Source organism: Cryptomeria japonica, chromosome 8, assembly GCF_030272615.1.
Source record: "Cryptomeria japonica chromosome 8, Sugi_1.0, whole genome shotgun sequence".
In the NCBI taxonomy this organism is placed as follows: domain Eukaryota; kingdom Viridiplantae; phylum Streptophyta; class Pinopsida; order Cupressales; family Cupressaceae; genus Cryptomeria; species Cryptomeria japonica.
Window position 1 is genome coordinate 231,954,071 of NC_081412.1, and position 9,279 is coordinate 231,963,349.

Consider the following 9,279-nt stretch of genomic DNA (forward strand, 5'->3'; position numbering starts at 1 on the left):
TCCGAGAATTTTTGTGATATGGAATAATGGAAGCTCTCTCATTCCTCCAGTCTCACCTATAGTATGGGGGCCAATTCCATCTACCGAGTTGAAAGTTGTCCCTAAATTCACTGGAGAATGTCCCAAAACCCCAGGGGAGCACCTGCAAGATATAGCCAATGTCTGCACGATCCATAGTATAACTGAACAAAATTTAGCTTTGAGATTGTTTGTAGCATCTTTCAAAGGGAGAGCTCTAGAATAGTACAAGTCTCTTGCTCCAAATTCTATAGGCGATTGGGATCAGCTGGGAGACTGCTTTTTTCAAAGGTTCTTCGACAAAGCTGACAGGTCATCCTTGATGCATCAATTGATTACTATAAAGAGAACCCCTCAAGAAGCGGTCACAAAATTCAATTTAAGATTTTAGAGGACTTGGCAAATAATACCATTATCTTCCCGTCCCCCTACTGACATGGCATTTGTTTTCTATCTGAAGGCCTTCAACTCCAACATATTAGTGATGATTCAATCTCTAGGAGGCAATACTCTCCCTCAAGCATTTGATTTGGTAGTCTCCACAAAAAATAATCTGATCGATGCTAGGAAGCTCTCACCACAAATGCTCATGCCCGTCTTTCCAGAGCTATCAAAACAAGTCCTAGAACCAACCATACCTAGCTCGTCCGCTTCCCAATCCATGCACGCGTATCTTGGCTGCCAACAAGCAAGTCCGCCTCCTCCCTCATCCTTGGTTGCAGAGGTCAGTGATATGAAAAATTTATTGAGATCTTTCTCGAATGAAATAGCCAATCTAAAAAGGTCCCAAATCCCACCAGATAGACCCCTTTCCAACAGAATTATCAAGGAAATAGGCCTGCTTATCAACAAAATCAATATGCAAATAGCCGGATTTCCCCAAACTAGCCAAATGGCCAGATAGTTTTGGTACCCAATCCTTTACAGATTGTCTACCCTAACACTGGTAAAGAGTTGACAGTGGGACAAAATAATCTGGTGGATGATACCAATTCTTGGTGTTTTCCGTGCAACAATGCCCATGACCCAAGGAATTGTCCGAGAGGCAATTTACAACAAAAGGTTGCAGATCAACGTAGCCAAGGCATGGCGTTAGATGATTTGGCTTAGACAACCCCTAGCATAGATAATGCGTCTTTCATTGCATAGATGCAGGGTATGTCAATGGAGCAGGAGACTGAGATAGCTCCAGACCATGAGCTATTCTCTTGGATGGAAGACGAAGATACCATGCTAACCAATGGTGCAACCTCATCATACTTAGGGGCTCCTCAAGTGCAGTCAAATTACAACCTCCGGTTGAAGAGGTGCTTCATGGGAGAGAATGGAGGCACCCAAGGGAGTTTCTCTGTGGATAAAGTCCCTAAAAAACCTGTAGCCACTATTACGTATCCAAGGAAGGAATTTATCCCCTATAAATTAAGAGAGACAAAAGGCGTCAGTGCCGTCAGTATTAGACGTGGTGGAGCAGTTGAGGAAAGAACTGACCATAATTTCTTTATGGGATCTCCTTAGTGTCCTAGAGCAGAGGAATTGTTTGAATGAAGCTTTGTCGTTGGTGGGTAAACCTCCCGGTGGAAATGCTACTACTTCTCTGAAGGTCAGTGAGGAAAGATTCCTCCCGCAGATAAATCGCGCTCACTAATGGTGTTGACGAATCAAGCTGCACCTCTGAAATATTAAGTAGAGGGTAAGCCTAAGCCCAATCCTTTCTATTTGAACCTCATAGTAGGGGATAAATTTTTACATAACTCTATGATAGACTCTGGTTTCAGCACTACCATCATGCATAAGAAAATTGTTGAGATGTTGAATATCAAGTATGAACCTTTGAATAGAGGTTTTAGGCAGCTAGACGAGAATAAGGTTCAGACCGTGGGTCTTATCAAGAACCTTCGGCTAACATTGTTCACGTGTCCTAGTGTCACAGTGTCTCAAGAGGTGGTAATTATTGACATTCCCCCCATTTTTGGCCTCTTCCTCTATAGGGACTTCATCTCCAAGATAGGAGGTTACTTGTCTTTAGACTGGTCTCACCTTATCCTTCATACTCGACGGGGTGCCAAACTCAAAATCCTTTCAGAACCCTTCACACTGAACATGTAGAAGATCAAGCCATGCTCAATTTCAAGCCCACTCATACCTCCATCTCCAATAAAGAGAGAAAGATCATAGAGTTTATTGAAGATGAAGAGATAACTAGAGATATCCCACCAGAACAAGAGGTTTTTCTCAATGAATTCATTGATTCTGATCCATACTCCAATTATCATGCCACAGGTCTTAGTACCTACTAGATTTTTTGATGAAGGTCACATTATTCCAAAACTAGTTAAAGACCCCTTGACCCAAGAAGATTTGTCCTCTGCACTTTGGACCTTTCACTTTGATGGTGCAAGATGCAAAGTAGGTGCAGGCGCTAGGATTTTCCTTACTTCACCTTCGGGTGAACATATTCTGAAGTCTTTTCGCCTAGAGTTTGCTTGTTCCAATAATGAAGTAGAATATGAAGGGTTAATTTAAGGCCTAAGCTTAGGGGAAAGGATGGGTATAAAGCAGTTGGAAGTTTTGGGTGACTCCAAGTTGATAGCACATCAAGTTCGAGGGATCTCCAGTGCCAAACATGTCCGTATGATATCCTACCACCATAGGCTGTGGGATCTAATCAAAAGCTTTGATGCTTTCAACATCTAGAAGATTCCTCAAAAGATAAATGCATTCGTTGATCGGATGGCCACTATTGGATCACATTTTGACTCCGCTGTGGACTTGCTCGTCAATTTCCAAGAGATTGGTGTAATCGTTCGACCATCTATTCTTGATAATGATACCTACTGGGAAGTTTTTGAAATCGACGAGCAAATCGCTTTGTTCATTCAAAACTCGGAGAGTTTGCTGACCAATTGCAGCCTAGAGTGAAGGAAGCTTACCGGGATCAGATCATTCAACTGAAATCCAATAAGCTCCCAAATGGATTGATCACCCTAGAAAATTTGTTTGATCATGATAATGTTAGGAATGACAAATGAAAACTCATGGCTGATAAGGGTGATTATGCTGAGATGTCATTAGGAAATGGGAGAATACTCAAAGTTGGGAAGGAGGTTCCCTCAGAAGATAGAGAGAGATTGGCCCGATACTGCGATGAATATATGGGCGTGCTAGCATGGTCATATGAAGATTTCAAAGGCCACAATTCTAACATCACTCAACACACTATTAAGCTTGACGATGGGGCCAAGCCGGTTCGACAGAAGCAGAGACCTATCAATCCCAAGATCGAGTCCCTCATAGCACATGAATTGAGAAAGCTGATAGAATCCAAAATCGTCTATCCCATCAAGCATAGTACATGGGTGTCTAATTTGGTGCCAGTCAGAAAGAAAAATGGAGATATCCGGCTTTGTGTAGACTTTTGAGATCTAAACCAAGCATCTCTAAAGGACCATTATTTGTTGCCACCAATGGAGCAGTTGTTGAGAACGGTGGTAGGGTTAGAGATGTTCTCCATGTTGGATGGTTTCTTAGACTATAACCAAGTGTTGGTAAAGCTAGAAGAGCAACATAAGACAACCTTTACGACCAAATGGGGAACATTTACTTACCAGAAGATGCCTTTTGGGTTGTCAAATGCCGGTGCAACTTTTCAGAGAGCATTGGATCTGGCTTTAGGGAGCTCATTAAAAAAATCATCCTCATATATTTGGATGACTTCACCATGTTTTCAAAACACAAAGAAGATCACTTTGATCATCTTGAACTGGTGTTCTAGAAGTGCTTAGAATTTGGCATCTCATTAAACCTGAAGAAATGCATCTTTGGGGTTCCGCAAGGGAAATTACTAGGGCACGTAGTGACAAAGGAAGGAGTCTCCATCGATCCTGATCGAGTGAAAGCAATAAAGGAGCTTCCTCTTCCCATCAATAAAAAAGGCATCCAGTCCTTCCTGGGCAAGGTTAACTTTGTTAGCCCCTTCATCTCAGACTTTGCTGGGATGGTAAGGCGCATCACTTTAATGCTTAAAAAAGAGACGCATTTTAAATGGACCCCCAAAGAGAAAGAGGCTTTTGAAAAGATCAAAGATGCCATTTCTTCAGCTCTCATGCTCTCCAACCCGGATATGTCGAAGGACTTTATAATGTATGTTTTCTCTAGTAATGACAACATTGTTGTGGTTCTCACCCAAAAGGATGTAGATAAAAGAAGTGAGCACCCTATAGCTTTCCATTTAAAAACTCTGAAGGAATATGAGGCTAAGTACAATTTTGTAGAAAATCATTCTTTAGCCATTGTCAAAGGGCTTAAAAAGTTCAGGCATTTTATCGCCTGTAATAAAACTACCGTATATGTTTCTCACCCTTCAATGAGGGAGTATATAATGGAAGGTGACATTACAAAGAAGAGGGCGAACTGTATTACTAAAATCTTGGAATATGACATTGATGTTAGGCCCACTAACATGATCCACAACAAAGGTTTGTGTGAGTACATTGCCCAGGAGTCTAAACCCCAAGAAGTTGAGGTTGATATAGGGGAAGTTGTAATGGTTACCTCCAATTCAAAAGAGGCATGTTGGCTGGAAGCTCGGAAACATTTTATGAGGACTGGTGTTTTTTTGGAAGGTCTCCCTCCTAAAAATAGGAGATTATATAGTATGTAGAACAATGGTTTTCATCTGCTCGAAGGAGTGCTATTTAAAAGAATTTTTGACGGAGTTTTGCTTTGCTACGTGGACCAAGACCAAGCTGGTAAGATCCTGCACAAATTCCATCATTGTCTATCAAGAGGCCACTATTCAGCACAAACCACCATCATTAAGATCACTCGCGATGGGTATTTTTGGCCCTCCATGTTTAAAAATGTGCACACTCTAGTAGGAGACTACAAAGAATGCCAGTACTACAGTGGTAGGACTAGAAAAGTGGCCATGCCACTTAGGCCTATAATGGTAGAAGATCCCTTCGCTCAGTGGGGCCTCAATTTCATAGGGATGATCAATCCCCCAAGTTCAGTCAGACACAAGTGGATCTTGACTACGACTGACTACATCAGATGGTCCGAGGCTACCCCCCTAAGGAATTCATCAAAAGCCAATATATTAATTCTTCTAGAAGACTTGGTGTGCTGATATGGTCTACCTAAGACCATAATCTTGGATAATGTGTGAGCATTCATAGTCTTCTGGGTCACCTAGTTCACTCTTGATAGAGGTCTCTACCTAAAGACCTCCTCAAATTATTACCCTCAAGGGAATGGCCTAGCCCAGTCTACTAATAAGAACCTCTTAAGGCTCATTAAAAAATGGGCTCTGAGCATAAAAGGGAGTGGCATCACCACTTAAAGAGTGCATTGTGGGTAGACTGGATAACACCCAAGTAGGTCCTAAAGAATTCTCTATATAAGCTGTTCTACAATAAGGATGCATTGTTCCTTGTATCTTTGGAGATCCCCACCTTACAATTGCTCAAATCTATTGAGGTGGTGGAAAATGGTCCCATGGAAGTAAGATTGGTGGAAATTATGGAACTAGAGGAAGCAAGGGAAGCAACATTTTCATCCCTTCAGAACTACCAACAAACCATCAAGAGGTGGTTTGATAAGAAGAAAAGTGTTGACCCAGATTTCAAACAAGGTGACCTTGTTTTGAAGTACAATGAGAGGGTAGCCAAGCCCGATCAGCATGCCAAATTTATGGCTTTTGGGATGGGCCCTTCCACATTATAAATTGCAAAGGTTTCAATGATTTTGGTCTCAAAGACATGCAGGGATTTTCTCTCGGGATCCCAATTAACGGGTTCCACCTTAAGCCTTTCCATTAGTGGATTTTTTCCTTATATATACATAATGTAAATAATGTTTCTTCATGTGCTTTATTTATTTATTTATTTTTCCTCATACATTCTTGAAGCAAAGTGAAAATCACAAGATACGCCATAACCAAGCAAAAAGACAATTATTATATTATGAGTATTTTTTACAATTCATCAGTAGGCCCGTGGCCTAATTTTAACAAAAAGAAGCAAGATGAAGTTTTCAAAGACAGGATGGTGTTAACTCAAGGATCCTCTTCATCTTCATCATCCTCCATCTGGAAATCAGAATTGCCAACCTCATCTGCAACATCTTCCCCCTATGACCACTCATGGTCGGAAACATCGCTAGGCTCCTGAGCTATGGACACGAGAACCAGATTGGGCATGGACGTGCGACATCAGGACCCATGGGAATATGTAGTCTTTGAAATCAGTTTACCATTCAGTGCCATCTAGAATAGGCACTATCAGGTGGATTTGGAGGAGAAACTTTGTAGCGAGCTCCACTTGAAAGCAATGATATGATAGCGACATTGTTTTCAGATTGCCGATAAGTGGGTGCCAGGTCACCTCCTCACCAGAAGTGATGAAATGCCTCAAATCCGACACCAGAGGTAGCCCTTTGAAAGGGACGTAGTATGCCACAACATCTTCCAAACCCCCCAGATAATCCCAAGAGAAGAATGCTTTAGTAAGCTCTGAAGTTAGAAGCCCAGTCATCCCAGAATCTAGCAACAAAGCCACAAAACGTGAATAGATGTCCGTGTTTACATAGTATTTCTCCCCGTCATCTATAAAGTCCTCACTAAGAACCCATTTGATGGTAGCGATGATCAAGGGATTCTTCCATCTTGTCATCCTTTTCAACCTTCCGTCTGAAATATTTCTGAGGAAAGCGACTTGAGCCTTACTGCTGATGAGCCTAACAAGGGTATCCATTTCCTCAAGAAACTCCATCATTGAAGCTGATACTATGTAAAGGAATGTCTAAAAAGACATATTTATAATGAATTCTCAGCTCTAGGTGACAATTGATGAAAAAGACTAGTGCTCCCAATTTCTGATGCATATGTCATTCCTCATCAATTCGCACAAGTAGGTGAAGTCTAGTTTGAAGGTGGCAAATGTCCTGGCTAGTACCTCAAAGGAAGAGGTGATGTCCTCAGATGCCATGTGTATGAATAGGTACATCGCGTTAAAACCATAATCCCCGCAAGTCTATTTTAACTTGTACGATCCCTGCTGGCTTCTGATATTCTTCATTAAGGGGGAGATTCGTCTAGACAAGTAAATCATTTCAAGTGGCTCCAATTAATAGTGGATTGAGTCAGTTTTCTCTTGGGAAACATAGAGGGTGGCGCTTGTTCTCTTCAAGATTAGTTACAACTAGAAAATGAATTGGCATATGTGCAAATGGGCACTCATCATTAAACGCCTTCTTTCGCGAAGATCTAGGCATGTAGTGCAATAAAAGGTCACCGGATATCCATCTTATTGCTCATTTACAACCTAAAGCACCCAAATTTTTTTGAAGGGTCAGAGAGAAAAGTTCTCTTGCAAAAAATGGAAGCGAAAGCGACTCCCTCAGGTTATGTTCAAGAAACATTATGGGTGGATGTTTTCGGTGAACTCTCTTATTCTTCTCATGCCATGCCACCCAAGCCAAAATATTCGAGAACTAAGGCCAAGTCTAAGACGACTACCCGCAACACATTTGTAGCGATAGATTCTCTTGAAAGTGTTGTTGAGCCTGATCTCCATAAGTAGCCTAAGAGCCTTAAAGAGGCTGCATGTAGCATGATGATTCATCATAGAGTGGAGCCGCAATCCACGACAACTAATTTTTGGAATAGTGGCACCCCTCAATTTGTGGTTCTCATGGTTCCACACTGTCTAGAGTTTGTGGCTGCATGTGCCAACTGGTTTGACCCTATTTCTTGTTCAATTAGCAGTTCTTTCCTGAAAATAGTGATAACCCCAAAGGCCATAAGGGACATGATGTGCTATCTCATTTTTGAAGGGATAGAGGTGTTCGCCTTAGCTATCATGGAGGAATATTGGAACACTAGAAGAGATGTTGTCTCATTCTGTCACGGTGCCCTCAATTGAAGTCCGCCAGCCAGACTCCCAAGACTTCCCTTGTCTTATAGTGAATTGAAACACAATGACCTCAAGGATATTTCATCCACTCTTGCATGGTTATGTGGTCATGACAATGACCGAGAGATCATTGCTGCCATGATGGGCTTCCTGTTCATATGCCCGAAGCAAAAGAGGTCTTTTCATTTTGACTTCTCTATCCTCATAGCCAGAGAAATGGTAAAGTAGCTAACTGAGTTTCAATAATTTTGGCATTTTAGATTCACCTCAGTCCTTGTTCACCTGTTCCTGCATCAAAATGAGGTTTTCTTTAGCAATTACATGCGATTGGCTATCTATGATGAGTCAAGGAACAAGATGTTGGTGTTGGCTTGGACACCCATTCTATTGGCTTCTTATCATGCCTATCAGTTTTTTGATTGTTTCTTAGCTCCCATCCTTAGAGACCTCGGTTCAATCCTTGATGAACCACTTGCTTGTTTTTCTCAAGTTCAGATGAATTGGATGTACAATGAGTGCCCTCCTTGTGACTGGTTCTTAGGTAGTGATTTTTCCTTTATCCGAGTGCATGGTTTCTCGAAAGATCCCTTTTGCCTACCTACCTATGTCACAAAGAGGACCCTCGCCCTCTAAATTTCATGGTAGTTGGTGAGAATCGAAAGAGCCATAGGGACAGGGAAGCATGATGCTTCCATTATAGAGGACCACAAAGCTATTGGCCCCATCACTCTTGTTCGGAGAAACATTGCAGAAAATGTCCTGAGATCTAAGTTGGTGCAACTTGACTTAGTAGTGATTGATGATACGTGGAGTTATGACCCAGATGGGCGCCTTTATAGGAGAAAAAATGTAGTAAAACACAAACCACAGAGCTCATGGGAAGGGTGCACTAACCCACAAATGGATGACCCAAATCTCTATGTGGGTCTCAATGATTTTCCTGTGCCAAAGTGACCCCCTTGGTTGAGTTTTTACCCTGTCATGCAAAAGTACAATCCTGCGAAACCCATCTTCCGGAGTATGCTGGAAGCCATGATGTTAGATTCATGGCCTTGGAAAAAGAGGGAGGATTTCTAGATTTACCGGCAAGAAGTGAGTCAGCCCAGGGCTAACATCGGGAATGCTCCTTTGGACGAACGTTTTGAGTTTGAATGGCGCCAGTACAACAAGTTTGATGAAGAGACATGTTATAAGTATTAAAGAGAAAGACGATGAGCCTCATATTCTTCTTCCTCTCACTAGTTCTATTTGAAGACCTCATTCCCAAGCTGGTAAGAGACAAGCTGAGAAGCAGGTGCCTGACTTCCCTTCTAGTAAGAAGCAATATCTGGGTTTTGCAAAGAAAGGT